We start from the raw sequence: 17627 nt of genomic DNA, 5'->3' as shown, positions 1-17627 counted from the left end.
GAACATCCTGTTCCGACCAAGGGAACAAGGTGATATCTGTTTGAAACAACCAGCAGAGCTGGATTACCATCAGCTTAAATTATGAATCAAGATCCGAAATCAAAATCAGGTGTGAACTTCACATTTTGATAATATTAAAGCCAATGAAATAATCCGATGTTTTGGGGTATAAATCAGGACATTTTCAACAGCTAGGACTGCGTCAGAGACGTCCAGCTCAAGAGATCCGACAAATGTACCTTCCTGGAAATGTGTTTGCATGGCAGAACATCGAGGAAAACCTGGAGAGAATCTTCCCAGAAAAATCCACAAAATGAGACTTGAAAATGTTTTGAACCATGATTACTTTTGAAATCATTATTGGGAATCTTTTCGAATCGGAATATTATTGGGGATTGGAAGGTAAAAGATGGGTTTAAGAGAAACTAGCTGTAAATAGTTGTTAGTTTTCATACTCTGTTAGACATAAAGAAAAACCTGATATTTTCCCTTTAAATCGTGACCTTTGCGAAACGTTTTGACGATCGAATTTTCACAGATTACAGCACGGGGTAAATATTTTTCTGTGTTGCTGGTTTCAATTAGCATCGAGGTTTACCCTGTTTTTGAATTGAATCCCAAAGCATTATGGGAGGTAAGCGCAGAAATTGCAACACTCCTTGCTGAAATAATTGTGTCATCTCTAAATATGGGTGTGATTTAAAATGACTGGACATTGACGAACCTTGTTGAAGAATGGATACAGGGAAAAGAATGGAATCTCCAGGCTTGTGACTTTGAAATTGGTGGTTCGCAAGTTTTTTGAGGTCGTTTTGGAAGGTAGCATTTTCAGAGTCCAGGAAATATAGGGGATCATCAATATGGTTTAGTGAGGTGAAAACTGGGTCTCACAAATTTCTGAGGTTTTGATCAAGTAGGCAAGAGGATTGATGAGGCAAGAACAAATATCTTTGCTTACTTAGGCTTTAGGAAAGCGTTTAACAAGATTCAACATGGAAGACTAACAAGTAAAGTTAGATCAGATGTGGTTCACAGTAAGTTTGCAAATTGGATACAAAATTCAATTAACAACAAGAGAAAGAGTGAGGTTTTGGTATGTTGTTTATCAGACTGGTGGCTTATGACCGGCAGTGTTCCACAGGGATCAGTGATGGCTCCTTTGTTTGTGACTGATGTAAATGTTTTAGATGACAATATGGAAGGTAGGGATCATCAGTTTGTGGTTGACACCAACATGAGCGACATGCATTTCATGAGATGACAGCATAAGTCTTAACATTTAAAAAGGCTTTTGGACAAATACATGGATAGCAAAGAATTAAAATGATGTGGTCCAAGTGCAGAGAAATGCGGTTAATGTGGACCGGCATTATGATCAGTATGTACCAGTGTGCACCAAAAGACCTTTTTCTGTGCTGAGGGACGCTACAACTCTCCATGGTGGTACAGTCGACAGAGAAGAAGGTTATCTGAGGTTATAGAAGATTAAAAGAGACAATGATCATTCGGGAATATGATAAATGAATTGTAAAGAGAAATTATCTTGAACATATGTAACGTACTGCAGTTTGAGTTATAAAGGCATGCAGTACTTGTACAATTACAATTACTGCTTTGAATAGTCCTGCGCAATAGACACGTGAATAGGTCACGGAATGGACTTTGGAAGTCGTGTCACATATCGTCAGCTTCGTTAAAATGCTGTTCGAACGTTTTCATGCGTTGCTCAGTGTTGAAGTTGGGACGTTATCCTGAGGTTGTACAGGATGTTGGCGAGGCATCTTCTGTAGCATTGTGTCTATGTTCTGGTTTCCAAGTCAGACAAAGAAGAATATTAAGCTGGACAGAGTTAAGAAGAGATTTACCGGTATGTTGCGAGGAATGAAGGGATTGAGCTGTAAGGGAAGGCTGGAGAGGCTGAGACTTCTTTCAAAGGTGCATAGGAGGTTGACGTTTACCGTATAAATGGTTTTTAAAATCCTGAGGGGTAAAGATTAGCTCAACTGCAACGGTGCTTTCCTTCTTTGGGGTATTTCAGGACTAGTGGGCGTACTTTTAAGGTGTGAGGACAAAAGTGAAAAAAAAAGACATGAGGTTCACTTTGTTTTATTTTACACGGTATGTTTCCTGTGCAAAGTTCTAGAGGAAGTAGGAATGTGGATAAAGTTACAACATTAAAAAGACACTTAGATAAGTGCATGAATAGGACATGTTAAGAGAGATATGGGCCCAGAACACGTAGTAGTTGGTAGTACGTTAGTTTCGGTAAATGGTAGCATGGACTGTTTGGAACAGCGATCTGTTTCAATGATGTCTGAGTCAATGACTCAATTTATATGAAATTTACAGAGTGCTGAGAGGCCTGTGCAGAGCCAATGTGGCAAAGATTTTTCACCCACTATGACACACTAGAACCCGAGGGCACAGAGACAAAGTGAAGAGATAACAATTTGGAAATGAGACGTGGAGGAATATCTTCAGTCCGAGAGTGGTAATTCTTTGGAGATAGTTGCTGTAGAGGGCTGCGGGCCCCAATTCAGTGAGCAAATGTGTGGCACGGTGGCTCATTGGTTCACACGGCTGCCTCAAAGCATCCGGGTCCCAGGTCCGATTCCAGCCTCGGGCGACTGTCTGTGTGGAGTTTACACGTTCTCCCTGTGTCTGTATGTGTTTCCTCCGTGTACTCCGGTACCCCCCACAATCTAAAAGATATGCAGATCACGTGAATTGGCCATGCTAAATTGTCCATAATGTTAGGTGCGTTAGGCAGGGGTAAACATAAGATTGGGATGGGTTGATCTTCGGAGGGTATTTGTGAACATGTTGGTCCGAAGGGCCTGTTTTCATCCTGCAAGGAATCTAATCTAATACTTTCAATTCAGATTAAAATAGCTCAGGATCTTTTCCCACGACCCAATGCCCTCTGCGCCACGTCAGCAGTAGTTTCACTGAGCGAGTTTGGAGCTCCCAGCCTCGGCGTTTCATGAGTCTCTACCTTCACAGTAGGACTGCATGCTCATGGAATTTGTCACTGGCGGGCAAAGGAGATATCCACTCGTTCATTCCACTCTCAATGTCCAATCGGATCTTCGCCATTGCGTACACAGTTTCACTGAGTCCAGACCTGGGAACCGGTGTGATGTGAGTGTGCAATAATAGTTTCTTCCTTGTTACGATGTGGAAGTTCATGTTTATTGAAACCGATATTTAAACAATATTTGTGAACTCTCGCCTGTACATGTAATCTTTTATTGAAATCTATCGAATTCAGTCTTCAACATTCTCAATGATGGAATCTCCACAGCCACCGGGGACATCCAAGGTGACAATTCAATCCAGTCTCAGTGGGCTTTTCTGTTGTGCATGTGATGCGGTTCCTCGACTATCTCTGCCATTACATTAAATGCTTTTTGTATTGTGCTTTTTCATGGAATCGAATAGTGGTTCGTCCTCTGCGTTGTGGTCACGCAACCTCCATTCAAATCTGAGTATCTGTAATCAGCATTTGTTCCATGTTACTCCACATAACCTGTGCAAAACAAACGCAGAAAGGACACAATCAATTTTAAGATGAAAATACTCACTCATGTGTTGGTTTTAATGCTTCAACCCGCCACTCTCAGCCCCAATCTCGGAGATTTTTCTCCTTTAACAATTACTATTCCCCCGTTCCATTCCTCCTCCCATGTGACTGTGGCATTGGAAAAATTAACATTCACTTTCACATTGACACCGTTAAGTCTGTGCTGCAGCTGTCACTCTTGTTAGGTGAACGTGACCCAATATCACCATCATGACCATTAAGACACTTAATGCTATCAGACAATGTGGTTGGGTTTTGAATCCTCACGTATCGTGTTTTATTTGCATGGATCAGAGATCATTGGAGCATTGGGTTCATGAAAATGGCACAGAACAGTATCGAGGGAATGACTTTATTGGTAAAGACCAATGTCTCTGGTCTCCCCACATTTATTTCAAGTCATCATTTGTCTCTCGCTAGATAATTGTGTATAATGTTACAATTCACATTATAGCAGTGATGTGACAACTGTGTAAACGATGCAGAAGTCATTTACCAATATATTATCTGGATTGAAGAACTTCAACTATTAAAGAGTTTAGACAGACTGGCGTTGTTTTTCTGAAAGCAGGGGAATTGAGATGAGACAATACTGAGATGTACGAAATGATGAGCAGTATGGATTATGTACAGTTAACGAAACATTTGATGGAGGGATCAATCACCAAGGAGCCATAGATTTAAGATAAGGGTAAAAACGTTGTCAGACAACGAGTGGTTGGAATCTGGAACTCACTGTCTCTAAGTGTTGGAACGGCAGAAAAGCTCAGAAAATTCAGAGATATTCAGATGTAAATTTGTAATGTTAAAAGCACACAAGCTCAAACGATGAGAAATTGGATGATGATAATCAAGCAGTTATTTTGTCAAGAGCACGCACAAGTAGCTTGCAAGAGCAGTTCGCTCTGACGTCCACTGGAGTATGGCGTTTCGTATCTTCAGCTGTCATGTTGAATGCAAGGGTTCATTTTCCCGCTTGGGCGGCCCTGACTGTTTCAGGGTTTCAAGGTTTGTGTAAAGATTTGTAGTTCCAGTGAAGTTTGCAGATGGTGTGGGAATGTTCGTTAGTATTGGGAAGTTGGTTTGCAGCAGTTTCCAGCCCTTTCTCGGTGACATCCTCAAGGCTGATGAGACTCTTATGAAGCTCTGCTGTCCTGTAGCGTTTCGAATCGGTGTGATTTCCTTCCCATTACTTTTAGTTGCTGCTTCTTGTCGTTCATTGCAGGTTCCGCTATGTTACGTCCAGGTCAACGTGTTCTTTGATGGAGTCATTGGAAGAACCTCGTCATTCTAAAAAATCTCTGGCTGCCCAATATTGTCCAATTCTTGTTGTGTTGTTCTGGTCGAATTTGTTGACCTCGTCATGTCTGTGCATTGCCACTCTGAACAACTAATTGTGGTGTTTCCTGGATCCTCCATAAATCCTTTGCAACAATAGATATTCCCGAAAATTCCTTGCAGACAAACAACGTTAGGAGGGCACCCAACACATCAAGCAAAAATGTCTCGGAACGGACAGCCTTTGACTACTCGGATCTATGAGCGAATATATACCAAAAGCCACATTTAGACAACAACTCGCCAGAACAATGGACCCAATACGCATCATGTACAATACAAATATGTTCAAACAATGTTGCACGTAGTGAGAGCAGGGAACATTATACAAGACAGACAGTTCACGACACGCATTCATGAAGATCTACTTGACACTAAACACCACTGCCAGGTGTCCTCATTAGGTTGTCTCATTACACTGAGTGTTGCTGATTCTGCGGCTGGAAGCTTGGATTGTATGACAGTCTGCAGCAATGGAGACGGTGTTGCTGGAAAAGTACAGCAGGTCAGGCAGCATCCAAGAAGCAGGAGAATGGACGTTTCTGGCATGAGCAAGTCATCAGACACATGCCCAAAATATCGATTCTCGTGCTCCTCAGATACTTTCTGACCTGCTGTGTTTTCCAGCACCGCACTCTGGACTCTGATGTCCAGTATCTAAAGTCCTCATTTTCTCCTCCGTTTGCAGCAGTTGCTGGTTCCTTGAGCGAGGGATCAGTTGATATAACCAATGTAAACTTCGATTGCTGATTGAGAAGTATAACCAAGTCCGTCGCTCAAAAGCGTGTTTCTGTTGTTTCTCAGGTGCCGTTCCTCTCACGGCCTCTGGCACTGTAATTATTTTGAGTTTCCTGGCTGTTAAATGTGTGCTTCTGTGATCACACAGTTGCCACTACTCTTTGGAGCGGCTGCAGTTAGCTGCCTTCACAGCCCAGATGCAATTGATGCGCTTTTGTTCGTTCTTGATTTGTGCAACAGTAGCACAGTGATGAATCAATTGATATTGCAAGAAGGCAGACAGGCGTGGAAAATGTCGAGGTTCTGGTGATATTTGCACAGTGTTTAGAGATCATCTAGATTCAGGAGAAAAGAATGTTGGATTCTTACGAGTCGTGTTGAAAAACTGTCTGGGAAACAAGTCACCAACGGTGTGGTTTACAAGCGCACTCACAGTAACCACAATGCGAAATAAAACATACAAAAACATGAGGAAAACAGACAAAGGATGACAGTAAACATGGGTGACCTGACTTTCACTCCCCAGCTCCCCCAATTCCCACTTCCAGCTTCATTAGAAACAAATGTTAGAGAACCATAAGCATCAAAGTTGTCCATTGGAACGACTAAATTAATTCCTTTGTTTTCGATTAGGCTATTTGTTTCAGGGTTTTTTACTTTCCTTGGAAACCATCTCTTTCATTGTGAGCATTCGGAAAGGAAGCCATCCTTTTTGCCAGGGAAAGTAGATGATACTAAACATGTTTGTGTCAGGCATGAAATTCCTCTGTCTCACACGTTCCTTCTACTTTCCCTCGATTTTAATAGTGTTCTTTCTTTTGACTTCTCCGACCAAAGTGCATGACCTCATAATGCCGGCATGAAACTGTATCTGACAAGTTATTCCCCATTCATTCAACCTATCTATATGCCTGTGCGAAATGCCACGTTCTCAACATAATATGCGCTCCCACGAGTGTGAATTGTCAGCACATTTGTTCACATTTCACCCTACCACTTGCTCCATGCTATTAATAGAGAGATAATTGAAGGCTTAAATATACTGAGTCCTGCCAGACATCTGCTGTTAATACTTCTACATACTTGCTACCCTCTGAACGTGAGAACATCCTCCTCATCTGTGTCTTTGTGGGTAACACCTTCCCCTGAGATTAGAATCTCCAGTCCTGCACTATTCTGGATATAAACCAGAGAGGAACAAACGCTTAAAGTAAAGCATAATCTCACCTGCGTCTCCAGGGCCAGTTCTGAGTGGTCTTTTTTGACCTCTGGTTGAACATACTGCCCTGATTAGCACTTTAGTTTTCACAATGACGTATCTACTTCAAAGTTACTTCAGTGTCTGTGACTGAAGTGGTGCTGAAAGGTGCTGTAAAAATACAAGAACATCTTTGTTACTCGACCATTGCCGTATTGTTAATCTCTCTGCTCATGGAAATGGATCTTTCACATCCATTCTATCTCTCAGCAATACAGAACATGTTTCCCTCACTGCTGATTTTAAATGATTTCCTCTTGGGTGAGTTATCCCTGCAACTCCAGAAAACCCGTCTCAACAACTCGACATTTACTCAGGTCTGCTCAATTGTTGACATGCAAAAAACTTGTGTTCTGAACGAGAAACGGATCTGACTCAAAACGTTTGCTCTGTTCCTCTATCCACAGATAATAAGAAACACATGGTGAATATGTAAGTTTCACTGAGATTATTTGATACAAGTTGTGTGTTCCCTTAAACGTCTTCACTCCTCGTCCTTTGGTCAGTTGCCCTGGTCAGGGGAAGGAGTTCCTCCTGACCATCAACGGCCCATCCACACCACTTCCGCCCAAATCATTGTAAACATTCCGAAGAAATCTCCCATTAAACTTCTTTGCTCCAAACAAAACATTCCCAGAGTCGGGAATCTCTCCACAAAGTGAGATTCCTTTATCTCTGGACATAGTGCAAAGAAGAGGGTTGTGAAGAGATTCTTGGAAAATTTTGCCAATTGGCAGTTGGCGAAACTGTCAAGAAGCAAAGCAGGAATCCTAGTCTCGAGTTTTTTGAATCTTTATATATTTATTGGGAAGCGGATCCAGAGGCGAATGAACGAAGAACTGTTCCACTGTGCAGAGACAGTTTCGACATCTTTCCACGCTTGCGGAGGCCAGTGCTTTCACGCTGATGCTCTCCGGACTTGAACTGATCTGTGACATTGAAAAGATTCTCGTTCCTGCACGTCAGGATGTCAAATCTCATTTCAGCTTCGGGACAATGACAAAACACGGTCACAGACAAGACACTGAAAGGCTGGAAGAGTCACGGTCCCAGTTGGAGGAGAATTGGTTCCTGGTGCCATGGTTATGTCTTTAGAAGGTGGGAGCAGAATATTCAAATGTCTTCAGAATGAATTTCCAAAGATGTATTTTCGAAAGGTAAAGCTAATTAAGGAGTATTTTCCATGGGGGACGAGCAGACAAAAGCTTGCATTCAGAGATCACTGACGCTGTTGGCTCATCAGTCTATGTGGCGATGTTAGTCAGTGCTTTCGGCTCTTCACTAACAGGTGCTATTCTCCTACGACCCAGGAACGGAGCGACAATCACAACATCCTTTTTTCTTCAGCTGCACAGTTCCGGGGTATTACCGTGGTCAGGAATATGTTCGTCATGAGGCACGAAGGGAGGAGGTCCCGGTTTTAGTAGAGCTGGTTCCCGGTGACATGAGTGTGTCGGCAAGGCGTGGGATCAGACTGTTCCCATTTTCCACAACGAATGCCCCAGGATTCATTTTGGAAACGTCAAACCAATCGAGGACAATTGTCATTCTATGAAGGTCAGACGAATTCTTGAATTCGCTAACAGTCTTCTTTATGAGATCCTGCAAGGGGCTTGCGACAAGGAACTCCCCAGTCTCTGTGGAGCAATTAATTCTCTCGTTCGGCTGTTAACCGATAGGGTGTTGCCACTCATGAGCGGTCGCTGTTCTTATCCATCCGAATCCTTTAGGAGGTTCGGGAATATGCTCCCAATCGGAAAACCTATCCAGTGAGGAACGACAAATGTGTTTCTTTATTGTTTAATGGCTAGTAAAGTGCTGCGGATGCTGGGAATCTCTGACAGAAACAAAAACTGGTCAAGGAACTCGGCAGGAATGGAACCCCTGTGAGAAAAACAGAGTTCTGAGAAACTCCTGAAGAAGCTCTGAATCGTTGTCTCTGTTTCTCTATCTCCAGATGCTGCCAGACAAGCTTAGTTTATCTTGCAATCTCTGTCTTTGCTTCGAAATGAATGATAATTTGAAATATCGAGATTGATTACACAGACCAATCATGTCTTGATATTTTAACCTGTCGAAGCTGTGGTGATTCAATTCAAACAAACCTAACAATGATTGCCTGTTCCTCAGCTCCACAGGAAGGGAGAACTTGAAACCTGTTTAGTAGCGTACTTCTGCAGGTGTGGCCAAGTGATTGAGGCGATGGGCGTTAAATCCACTGTGAGTTTCTCATGCAGTTAAGCATTTTGCTGACTGTAATTGAGAGTCGAGAGTGAACTAGAAGTGTGTTTGTTCTCTGCTTTTTTGTTTGAAATTCAAATCGCAGGATGAAGTAAAATGCATATAACCCAGATAAGGAAGCTTGGGAAACTGCAACCAACCGCCTGTCATGATTGAAAAGGCAGAAACCTCCAAAGCATGAAAGACCCATATAGTCGAACACTTACAGTGCTGAATTCGTTTGATCTTTGGAGCAAAGTGCTGCCAAATGAGGTAAGAAAGGTTCAGGGGATTGTATTGGAATGTGCAGACTTAGTGGGCCAAAGGGCATTTTCTGTGCTCGACGCATCCATGGCCAGCTGAGAAAAACTCAGTTTGTGAAGGAACAGGACCTTGTTTGCAAAATGGCACTCGGCGAGGAAGGGGTCGAAGCTACTTTCTGTCAGGCACGGTATTCATTGGAAGATTTTAATTGGTAATAACTGGTACGGTGCCCATTGGTGGAATCAGTCTATACGATAATCAGGACATGAACCCGTGGTGCCTTATTGCCCTGCCGTGAGCAAGCCCTCGCAGCTTACATTGCCTGATTCTGCTTTTCAAATAAAGATCATTTTCTCAATGTGTCTGCATTTGTATCAAAGAGCTCATTCATCTCGGGACTATACATGAAGAGGAATCTGGAGGTGTGACAGGGACAGAAACAGAACGAGACGAGACGAGACGTGAAAGTGTCTAGAGTTTGCCGTGTGTCATTAGTTTTCGTGAGGAATGTTAGCTGGGCGCTATCCTGTCAGATCCCAGGAGCAAGATGCCTTGATTTGGTGGGATTTGTGTTACTGAAAGTTGCACATGCGAAGCGTGTGGGACTATTTCAGCTCAGTATCCTCTTCATATCGCAGCTCACAGAAACGGTTCACATTTTTTGGAGAAATGGCTTGTATTCCACTTAAAACCACCTTTCACCAGAGAAAATTGCGGACGTAAAGCGTATGGATTGAGTATAATGATGAGGACTTTGTCACTGTCGGGGAATGTGCCGGGGTGTCTGCCTCTGTGTTTGAACATGAGAATACGTTCCTCAAAGATGTTGCAACCCGATCAACCGTCAGTACCTTTGTTGTGTCATTTAAGCTCACAGAGCGAATCTCATTGACATTTTCCCTGGAAAGTCAGAACACTCAAAGTTATGGGGCAAATGCTGCAAACTGGGACGAGAATAGATGGACGTCTGATAAACTGGTCTGGGCGATGGACTGATAGCCTCTCACTGTCCCGCCCCTACCCCACTCCCCCACGCTTTAAAAACTCGAGGACAGAGAGAGGAATTGACCTGACGAGAAAATCTCTTCACAATCTTCCATCACCTTTTTATTGTTCCTTTTCCAACAAATTTTGCAAATTACTTACCATGCTTTTTAACTTCTCACCTAAATCATTTCTTTAAATGAAAAAAAATGAATGTGGGCTAATCATTGATCCTTGTGGAACACCATCGGTTATAGTCCTCCAGTTTGAAAGCTACTTTCCACAGCTATCCCCAGCCTCCTGCTGTTAAACTAATTTTATATCGAATTGGAAATCTCATCGAACTCTATGTGATCTCACTTTTTGAATCAGGCAAACATGTGGAACCTTGAAAAAGGTTTTATTAAAGTTCAAGTGAGCAATATCTACCACTTTGTCCGGATCAATCATATTAGTTATGCCCTTGAAAACTCAGTCATGTTTTTGAGATACAACTTCCCTCGCGCAAAAACATTCTGGTTATTCCTATTTATTCCTTGTATCTCCAAATGTATTTAAATCTAATCGTTTATAATTGCATCCAACAACTTACATAAGACCATCGTCAGAAACACAGGTCTATCGTTCTCAGGATTCTCCATGTAACCCTTTCTTAACAAAAGCACAAAATTAGCAACTCCCCGTTTTTTCGGCGCCTCACTCATAGTAATAGCTTACACAATTATTTCTACGAAAGGCCCAACAGTTTCATTCCCTAACTTGCCACAAAGTTCTGGGATACATGAGATCAAATCCCAGAGAAATATCCTTCTTCATATTTTTCAAGTCCACCAGCACTTGCCCTTTACAATGAAAACGACTTTATAAACATCAATATTTAGTTGTAGTGTTCTTTTCGTTCTCCACGAAGTGAACATTATATATCTCTCCATCTGCTGAGGTTAAAAACAAAAGTCAGCTCTTTCAACTTAAAGTGGTCCAATTTCGTCTATAGTTCTTAATGTACTTGTGGAATCTCTTTAGATTATATTCTTAACTTTACGTGCTAATGTGATCTGACATTCTCGCTTGACCTTTATGATGTCCTCTTTAAGAATGCCAATCCCCTCCTTATATCATTCAACAGATTCAAATGAATTAATATATTTATATGGAAATTGTGAGCTTTTTTAAAAAAAAGAAATTCATATGACAAAAACCTTAATCCCTGCGATGTCCGTTGCAGGATGAAAGGATTCATGTGAGCATATTTCTCAGAGATGAAGCACGCAGAGGTTTGAAAACATTTTCCAAAGCCTGGCGAGATGAAAGGTTTCTAATTAGTATGGGCGTTGTGCTGGACGTTTTAAAGCATTTTCGGCAGTCCAGACTTTGAAATGGTTTCTCCTCATTTTGAACGAGCAGGTTCTGCAGCAGGTCAGAGACAGAGTGAATCCCTTTCCACACTCTTAGCAGGTGAATCGTTTTTTCCTGGAATCTTTGCCTCCATGGGAATTCAGCTCAGACAAGGAAATGAATACGCAAATTTCCATAGACTTTCCTTAGTATGACTGCATTTGTGGTTTGTGAGCTCTGATGATGGGTAGAACCATTGTCCACACACAATAAGAGAACGATCTCTCTCTCACTGTAACCAGAGGGCTTTTTTTCCTTTCATGTTCTCTCTCTGATCAAGTTCTACTTGTGATAAAATGTGCGACTTTATCAGATCACAGCGGAGAGATTGGTTTGGAAATCTTCCCCTTCTAATATCCTGCAAAATTGATGTTATCCAAACATGAGAGTGGGAAAGCAACTTTCACAAGACTCTGGATACTTTCTAAGATATGGTCTGAGGGTGAGGGATTTTCGACAATTAGAATGTGACCAGAATTTTGTCAGAATCTTTCATGCACACAGCATCCACCACAGAGAACAAATAGCTCTGCAGATGGATATAAACACGATCACCTCCCTGTTCCTTCCAGGTGAAACGCTGTCCTGCCTTGTCTGACATGCAGTTCTGTTGGAGCAGACATTTCTTAGAATTGCATCATGGCAAAGCTGAGGCCTCTGTCTTCAGTCCCGAAATCAAAATCCACTGACTCGCTCCTGAGTCGAACGTGTGCTGCTGGAAAAGCACAGCAGGGCAGGCAGCATTCAAGGAGTCGGAGAATCGACGTTTCGGGCAAGGGCCATGATCAGGAAATAAGCTTGTAAACCGAGGGGGTAGAGAGACAAATTGGAGTGGATGGGGCTGGGACAAAGTAGCTGAGAGTGTGATAGGTGTATGGAGGTGGGTGTAGTGGTGATTGGTCGCAGAGCAGTGCGGAGCGGATAGGTGGGAAGGAAGATCAATATATAGGACAGTTCATGAGAGTGATGGAAGCCCAGGACCTGAATGAACTTGGCTGACTGGGAGGGAGAGTTGAAGTGTTCGGCCACGGGTCAGTGATATTATTTGTTAAGGGAGTCCGGGGGTGTTTTCTGAAGCGAACTGTTATTAGGTATCCTGTTTCCGCAATATAGGTAGACTGCATCAGGAGCAATGGATACATTCAACATTATGTGTAGAAGTGCAGGTAAAACTCTAATGGATGTGGAAGGCTCCTTTGGGGCTTGCGACAGAGTGGAGGTGTGGGTGGAGGTTTTGCTTATCCCGTGTTGGAATGAGAATGGGGCGGGAGGGGAGGGTGGTTTTTTGAGGGGCGTGCACTTGACAAGGGAGTCATAGAGGGAATAATCTTTATAAAAAGTGGATAGGGGTGGGGAGGGAAACACATCTTAGCTGGTGGGGTTCATTTTCAGGTGATGGAAATGTCGGATAATGACATGATGTCTGCGGTGGTTGCTGGAATATAAAGTGATGCATAAGGGAGCTCTGTCCTTGTTGGAGGGATGGGTTTTGAGAGTGGAGTTGCGGTAAATGGATGAGATGAGCTGGAAAGCATCATTGACCATGTGCGAGGAGAAAATGCCTCACCACTGACTCCATCTTGTCCCTCGCAACTGTCTGAGTCTGAACGAGTCACGTCATAACCATAGTGACATCCTTCACCGTGTTTTGCGCTTTCAACCACATATCGTCATCGTCACCATGTCAGCCTACTTGCACCTCATTAACATCATTAACTCTTCCAGGTCTCCGCTCTTCTGCAGCTCAAACTCTCATCCATTCATTTGGATTAAACGGTGGTAACACACTTCCATCCATCCTCTCAAATTCCCCCTCTGCTCTGGCCTAACTCCCTCTGCCTCTATTCAAGGGTGCACTTGCGTTCTGTTCAGTGTTTCATTGTTCCTTACCTGAATGATTTTTTTACCACTGCACATTTTCCCAAACGTGTACTGCGGCCTTCGCAGCTTTATCTTTCCACACGGGCTCCCACATGCTGGAAGGGCAAGGATTGCGGGTTATTCATCCAAAGATGTAGTCCTGAGATCTTTCAACAACTCTGCTGCTTGTGGGAGTATTAACAACAAGGGCTGTTCACCCATTACCGTGCAGCTAAATACCAACGTTTTTATCACTTCTGCAAATCTCTTGACTGTCTTCGCTCTGTCTATCACTGTCATGTCCTCCAGCCCACTCAAGAGCAATTAGTGTTGTTCAATAAATGCCAACCCAGCCAGTGACCACGGCACCCAAGATTTTGTTTTAAAACGCACTCTCAGATACCTGCATAGCCTGGAATTCCAATTTCCGGAGTATGTTCGATTTGAACTGTTCCACGTTTGGTACCTCAACTTCATCAACCAAGGTCATAAATTGTGAAATCTCTTCACGACGTAAATCGCACAATGCTATAGGAACGAATTAGTCAACAACGGGAGAAGAAAAACGATCATCTTTGTTGAAATGAAGGGCAATTAATTGCTATCAATACTACTTCGTGCCTTTCACATAATGGAAACTTCAAAGCTGTTCTTCTGGATGGAGTTTAAATAAATTTTGATCCCAGTCACATTATGAGATATTGGGAAGCTGACAAAGTGTTATATCAAACAAGAGATCAAAGAAGTGGGTTTCAAGTTGTGTTTTAAAACAGAAAACGAAGCTTGCATCACGAACCTCGGACGATGGAATTTGTTGTGCTAGAGTTCATCATTTTCTGTTAGTCTCAAAAACGCTTTCCTTGCCGGTGGTTCCATAGCTCAGAGGTCTTATCAAGCATTGGTCATGTATTCGAATCTCGCTTGGGCCTTGCTGAATTTGTTTACAAGTGTTGCAACAAACATTCACAGAAGCATTTTCCGTGCTGCTTGGAATTATTTCTGAGGGAACATCGTGAAGTGATTTTCCCCACGGACCAGGCCTCATCTGCTTGACTTTCGAAATCCCCCTCTCTGTTTCTACTTCGAGGAACGCAAGGACGACAAGCGTCTGATGCCAAGAATGCTCTCGTTTAGCCGGAAGAACAACGTGATACAGTCGAAACAGTAAAGTAACGGTGAAATAGTGGGGAAGGATAACATACAGCGAAGCGGCTGAATGCTTCCATTCCTTATGTAGAGGCAGGAATCTGCTGGAATCCAAATGAAACAGGTAGGAGGCTGGAAGAGCACGGCTAGCCAGGCTACCTCAACAGGTGGAGAGTTCAACGATTAGCATGTACCAATTATTCACGACTGTGCCAGCCCTCGAAGGACAGTCGCCTGCCTGTTTACCCCTTTGCTTATGCAAACAGAATCGGGTTTTAAAGCCCGAAGTGAAGAATGAAGAGGCAAACAGTTCAATTCCTCATTTTCTGAATGTTGGCCTCTCCTATGGCCTTTGTCATTCTCACAAGATGTGTCTGTATATTTCCTCTTTGGTTGAAAATGCAGTTCAGTTCTCCCGCAGCTCATGATCAAATTGAATGGTATCTGACTTCAGTCTCATTCCTTCTTCACTTGAGATTCAACCTTTGCAGGGAACGTCTCTTTAAGATGAACACTTCAGAAGTCAGTCTGCGGGCTACTGGAGCTGGAAATGAGAATGGATGGATGTTTGATGGACTGCCATTGACATAATGCATTATTGTGTGCTGTAAAAGCTCAGTGTCACGAATAGTATTTTGGAAGAAACGTCTCATCGCAGGAAACAACTATGCTGTTAAGAAAAGATGCAATTGCACCTGTCATCCTAAATGTTAGCTAGTGGTTACAATTCAGCACTATCACCGCTGTGGTTTGGTTTCATTGCCTGGTCAGGGAATCAGGATTATTGTTCCTGATTACGACAACAACAAAAGCGGAGCCTCTTTGACAGGAAACGCATTTTACACGCTTCCGCATATGCCTTGAAATATTGCTGCAGGACCGCAAATTGGGTCACTGGTTAGCACTGCTGCCTCAAAGAGCCTGGGACATGGCATGAATCCAAATGGGTCGACTGTCAGGAAGGTGCCTTATTCAGGAGCAAATGAAGAGTAATAGGGTCAGGAATTGTTCTGTGGGGGTTAATACCTGGAGGATCGGTGTGAATTTGTTGGATCAAATGGCCAGTTTCTTAACTGTCGGCATTCTATGATACCTTACCGTGTTGTTTTATCACATGTTCATATAGGGGAGAAAAGTGAAGAAAAACAGTCTTTTCCCAGTCAGTGGTTGATCCATTGTGTGACAACCAACCGATTCACCTGTGACTGAACTAGCTCCCATCTTCCCTATACTGGTAATGACAGTATACACCATTCGAGCGGGTTTTCATGTGTTGCATCGGAACAGCATTCTTTCTCAAGATGGACTTCCCTGGGATATAAAAGAGATGATAAAAGACATGGATGCCGATGACTGGAATCAAAAGAAGTTAGGGAGAATGGACAGCGTCTACTGAGAAACAAAAAAGAATGGAAAGGAAGCCAACGAAATATTGGGGCATAACGCCATTAGAAAAGACAAGGCGGGGTTTCATGGGATGGTGGAACAGATGAATAGATCATGTGGCGTGAAACCAGGTAAAACTGAGTTATGTCCATATGGAAGTTTCCCTGGTGGTGTGAATTTGCTGAGAGTAAACAGGAGGGAAAATCCTTCATTCAGATGGATCTATAACTAGACTTTCGAACTTCAAAACCACCGATGAATGATAAGGAAAAGTTTGGAGCACTTTTTTTTCATTCTACTGTAATTGAAATCGAAAATGATTATTTTTCAGGAAAAATGTGTCAGAAGCTGATTCTAAAGTATTTGCAAAAATGCGTGCAGAAACATAATGAGTGAATTTCACCAAGACATGGAGTCTGGTCGGCCGGGTCGTGGAAGCGTTAGGTGCACAATTTCTAATTGGTTAACGTTAATTGGAAATATACCACATATCACCTCCAACTGAGTACGACTCAGTGTAGAAAGTGCGGGTTTTGAAGAAAGGTTTAGCAGCTTGTTCTACGTGAACTTCTCTAAATTGTAAAAGAACTGAGCTGTTTCTGTTACCTTAGCATTAAAGGGAAGTCGGTAAGCTCAGTCCGTTGCCTAATTGGCTTATGATATAAAGTGATGCCAACAGTGTAGGATTAATTATCGCAATGTCTCAGCTTACCATCAGAATCCTGATCTCCCCACTCACCTAACCCTTTATACGATGGCGACAATCAAAGCAAAATTACACTATAGTGACTGGGAACTGACCTGGCGATGGAATGCACCTTTTTTTTTCATCTATTGCCTTGGACATTTGGCTGCAATCACAGAGAAGGGAGTGAAACCATTTGCTGCACACTCATCTCCCCCAAAAGTTCCAGTGACAACACTCGAAAAATGTTCCTGTTTGAATCCTATAATCTTTAAAGCAATACTTCAAACATCTTTATCATTTTGGTTCCAGTTTTGCCGACAACATTGTCCAATGAGATAAATCTAATAATTTTTGGATTGTTTTAATGGCCAGTGCGAGGTTGCAACAAAATAAGTAACATGAACCAAATAAACGTCCTTTCCAGAATTTAAAACAGCACATGATCAGCGATATTAGAAACGTCAACATCTTCAAACGTCACCTCTGTATCTCTATTGAGAGATGGATATTCACTCAGGGAATATTTCTGCTGGTTGTAAGTAACTGAGATATTTCCCAAGGACAGAACACTCCACAAAATCATTTTTTAAAAAACAAATGCCGTTTCAATCAACTTCCTTTTGCAACTTTTAAATGTATATGTACACAAGCATGCATCCAAGTGCACACACATTTTTATATACATGTATATATGTTCGCATATATATATATATATCTGAGTGTGTGTATGTGGACAATATTAGGAATGGATTGCCAGACATTTGAAA

Source organism: Chiloscyllium punctatum, chromosome 27 (assembly GCF_047496795.1).
Source record: "Chiloscyllium punctatum isolate Juve2018m chromosome 27, sChiPun1.3, whole genome shotgun sequence".
Lineage (NCBI taxonomy): Eukaryota > Metazoa > Chordata > Chondrichthyes > Orectolobiformes > Hemiscylliidae > Chiloscyllium > Chiloscyllium punctatum.
Note: the sequence above shows the minus strand (reverse complement) of the source record.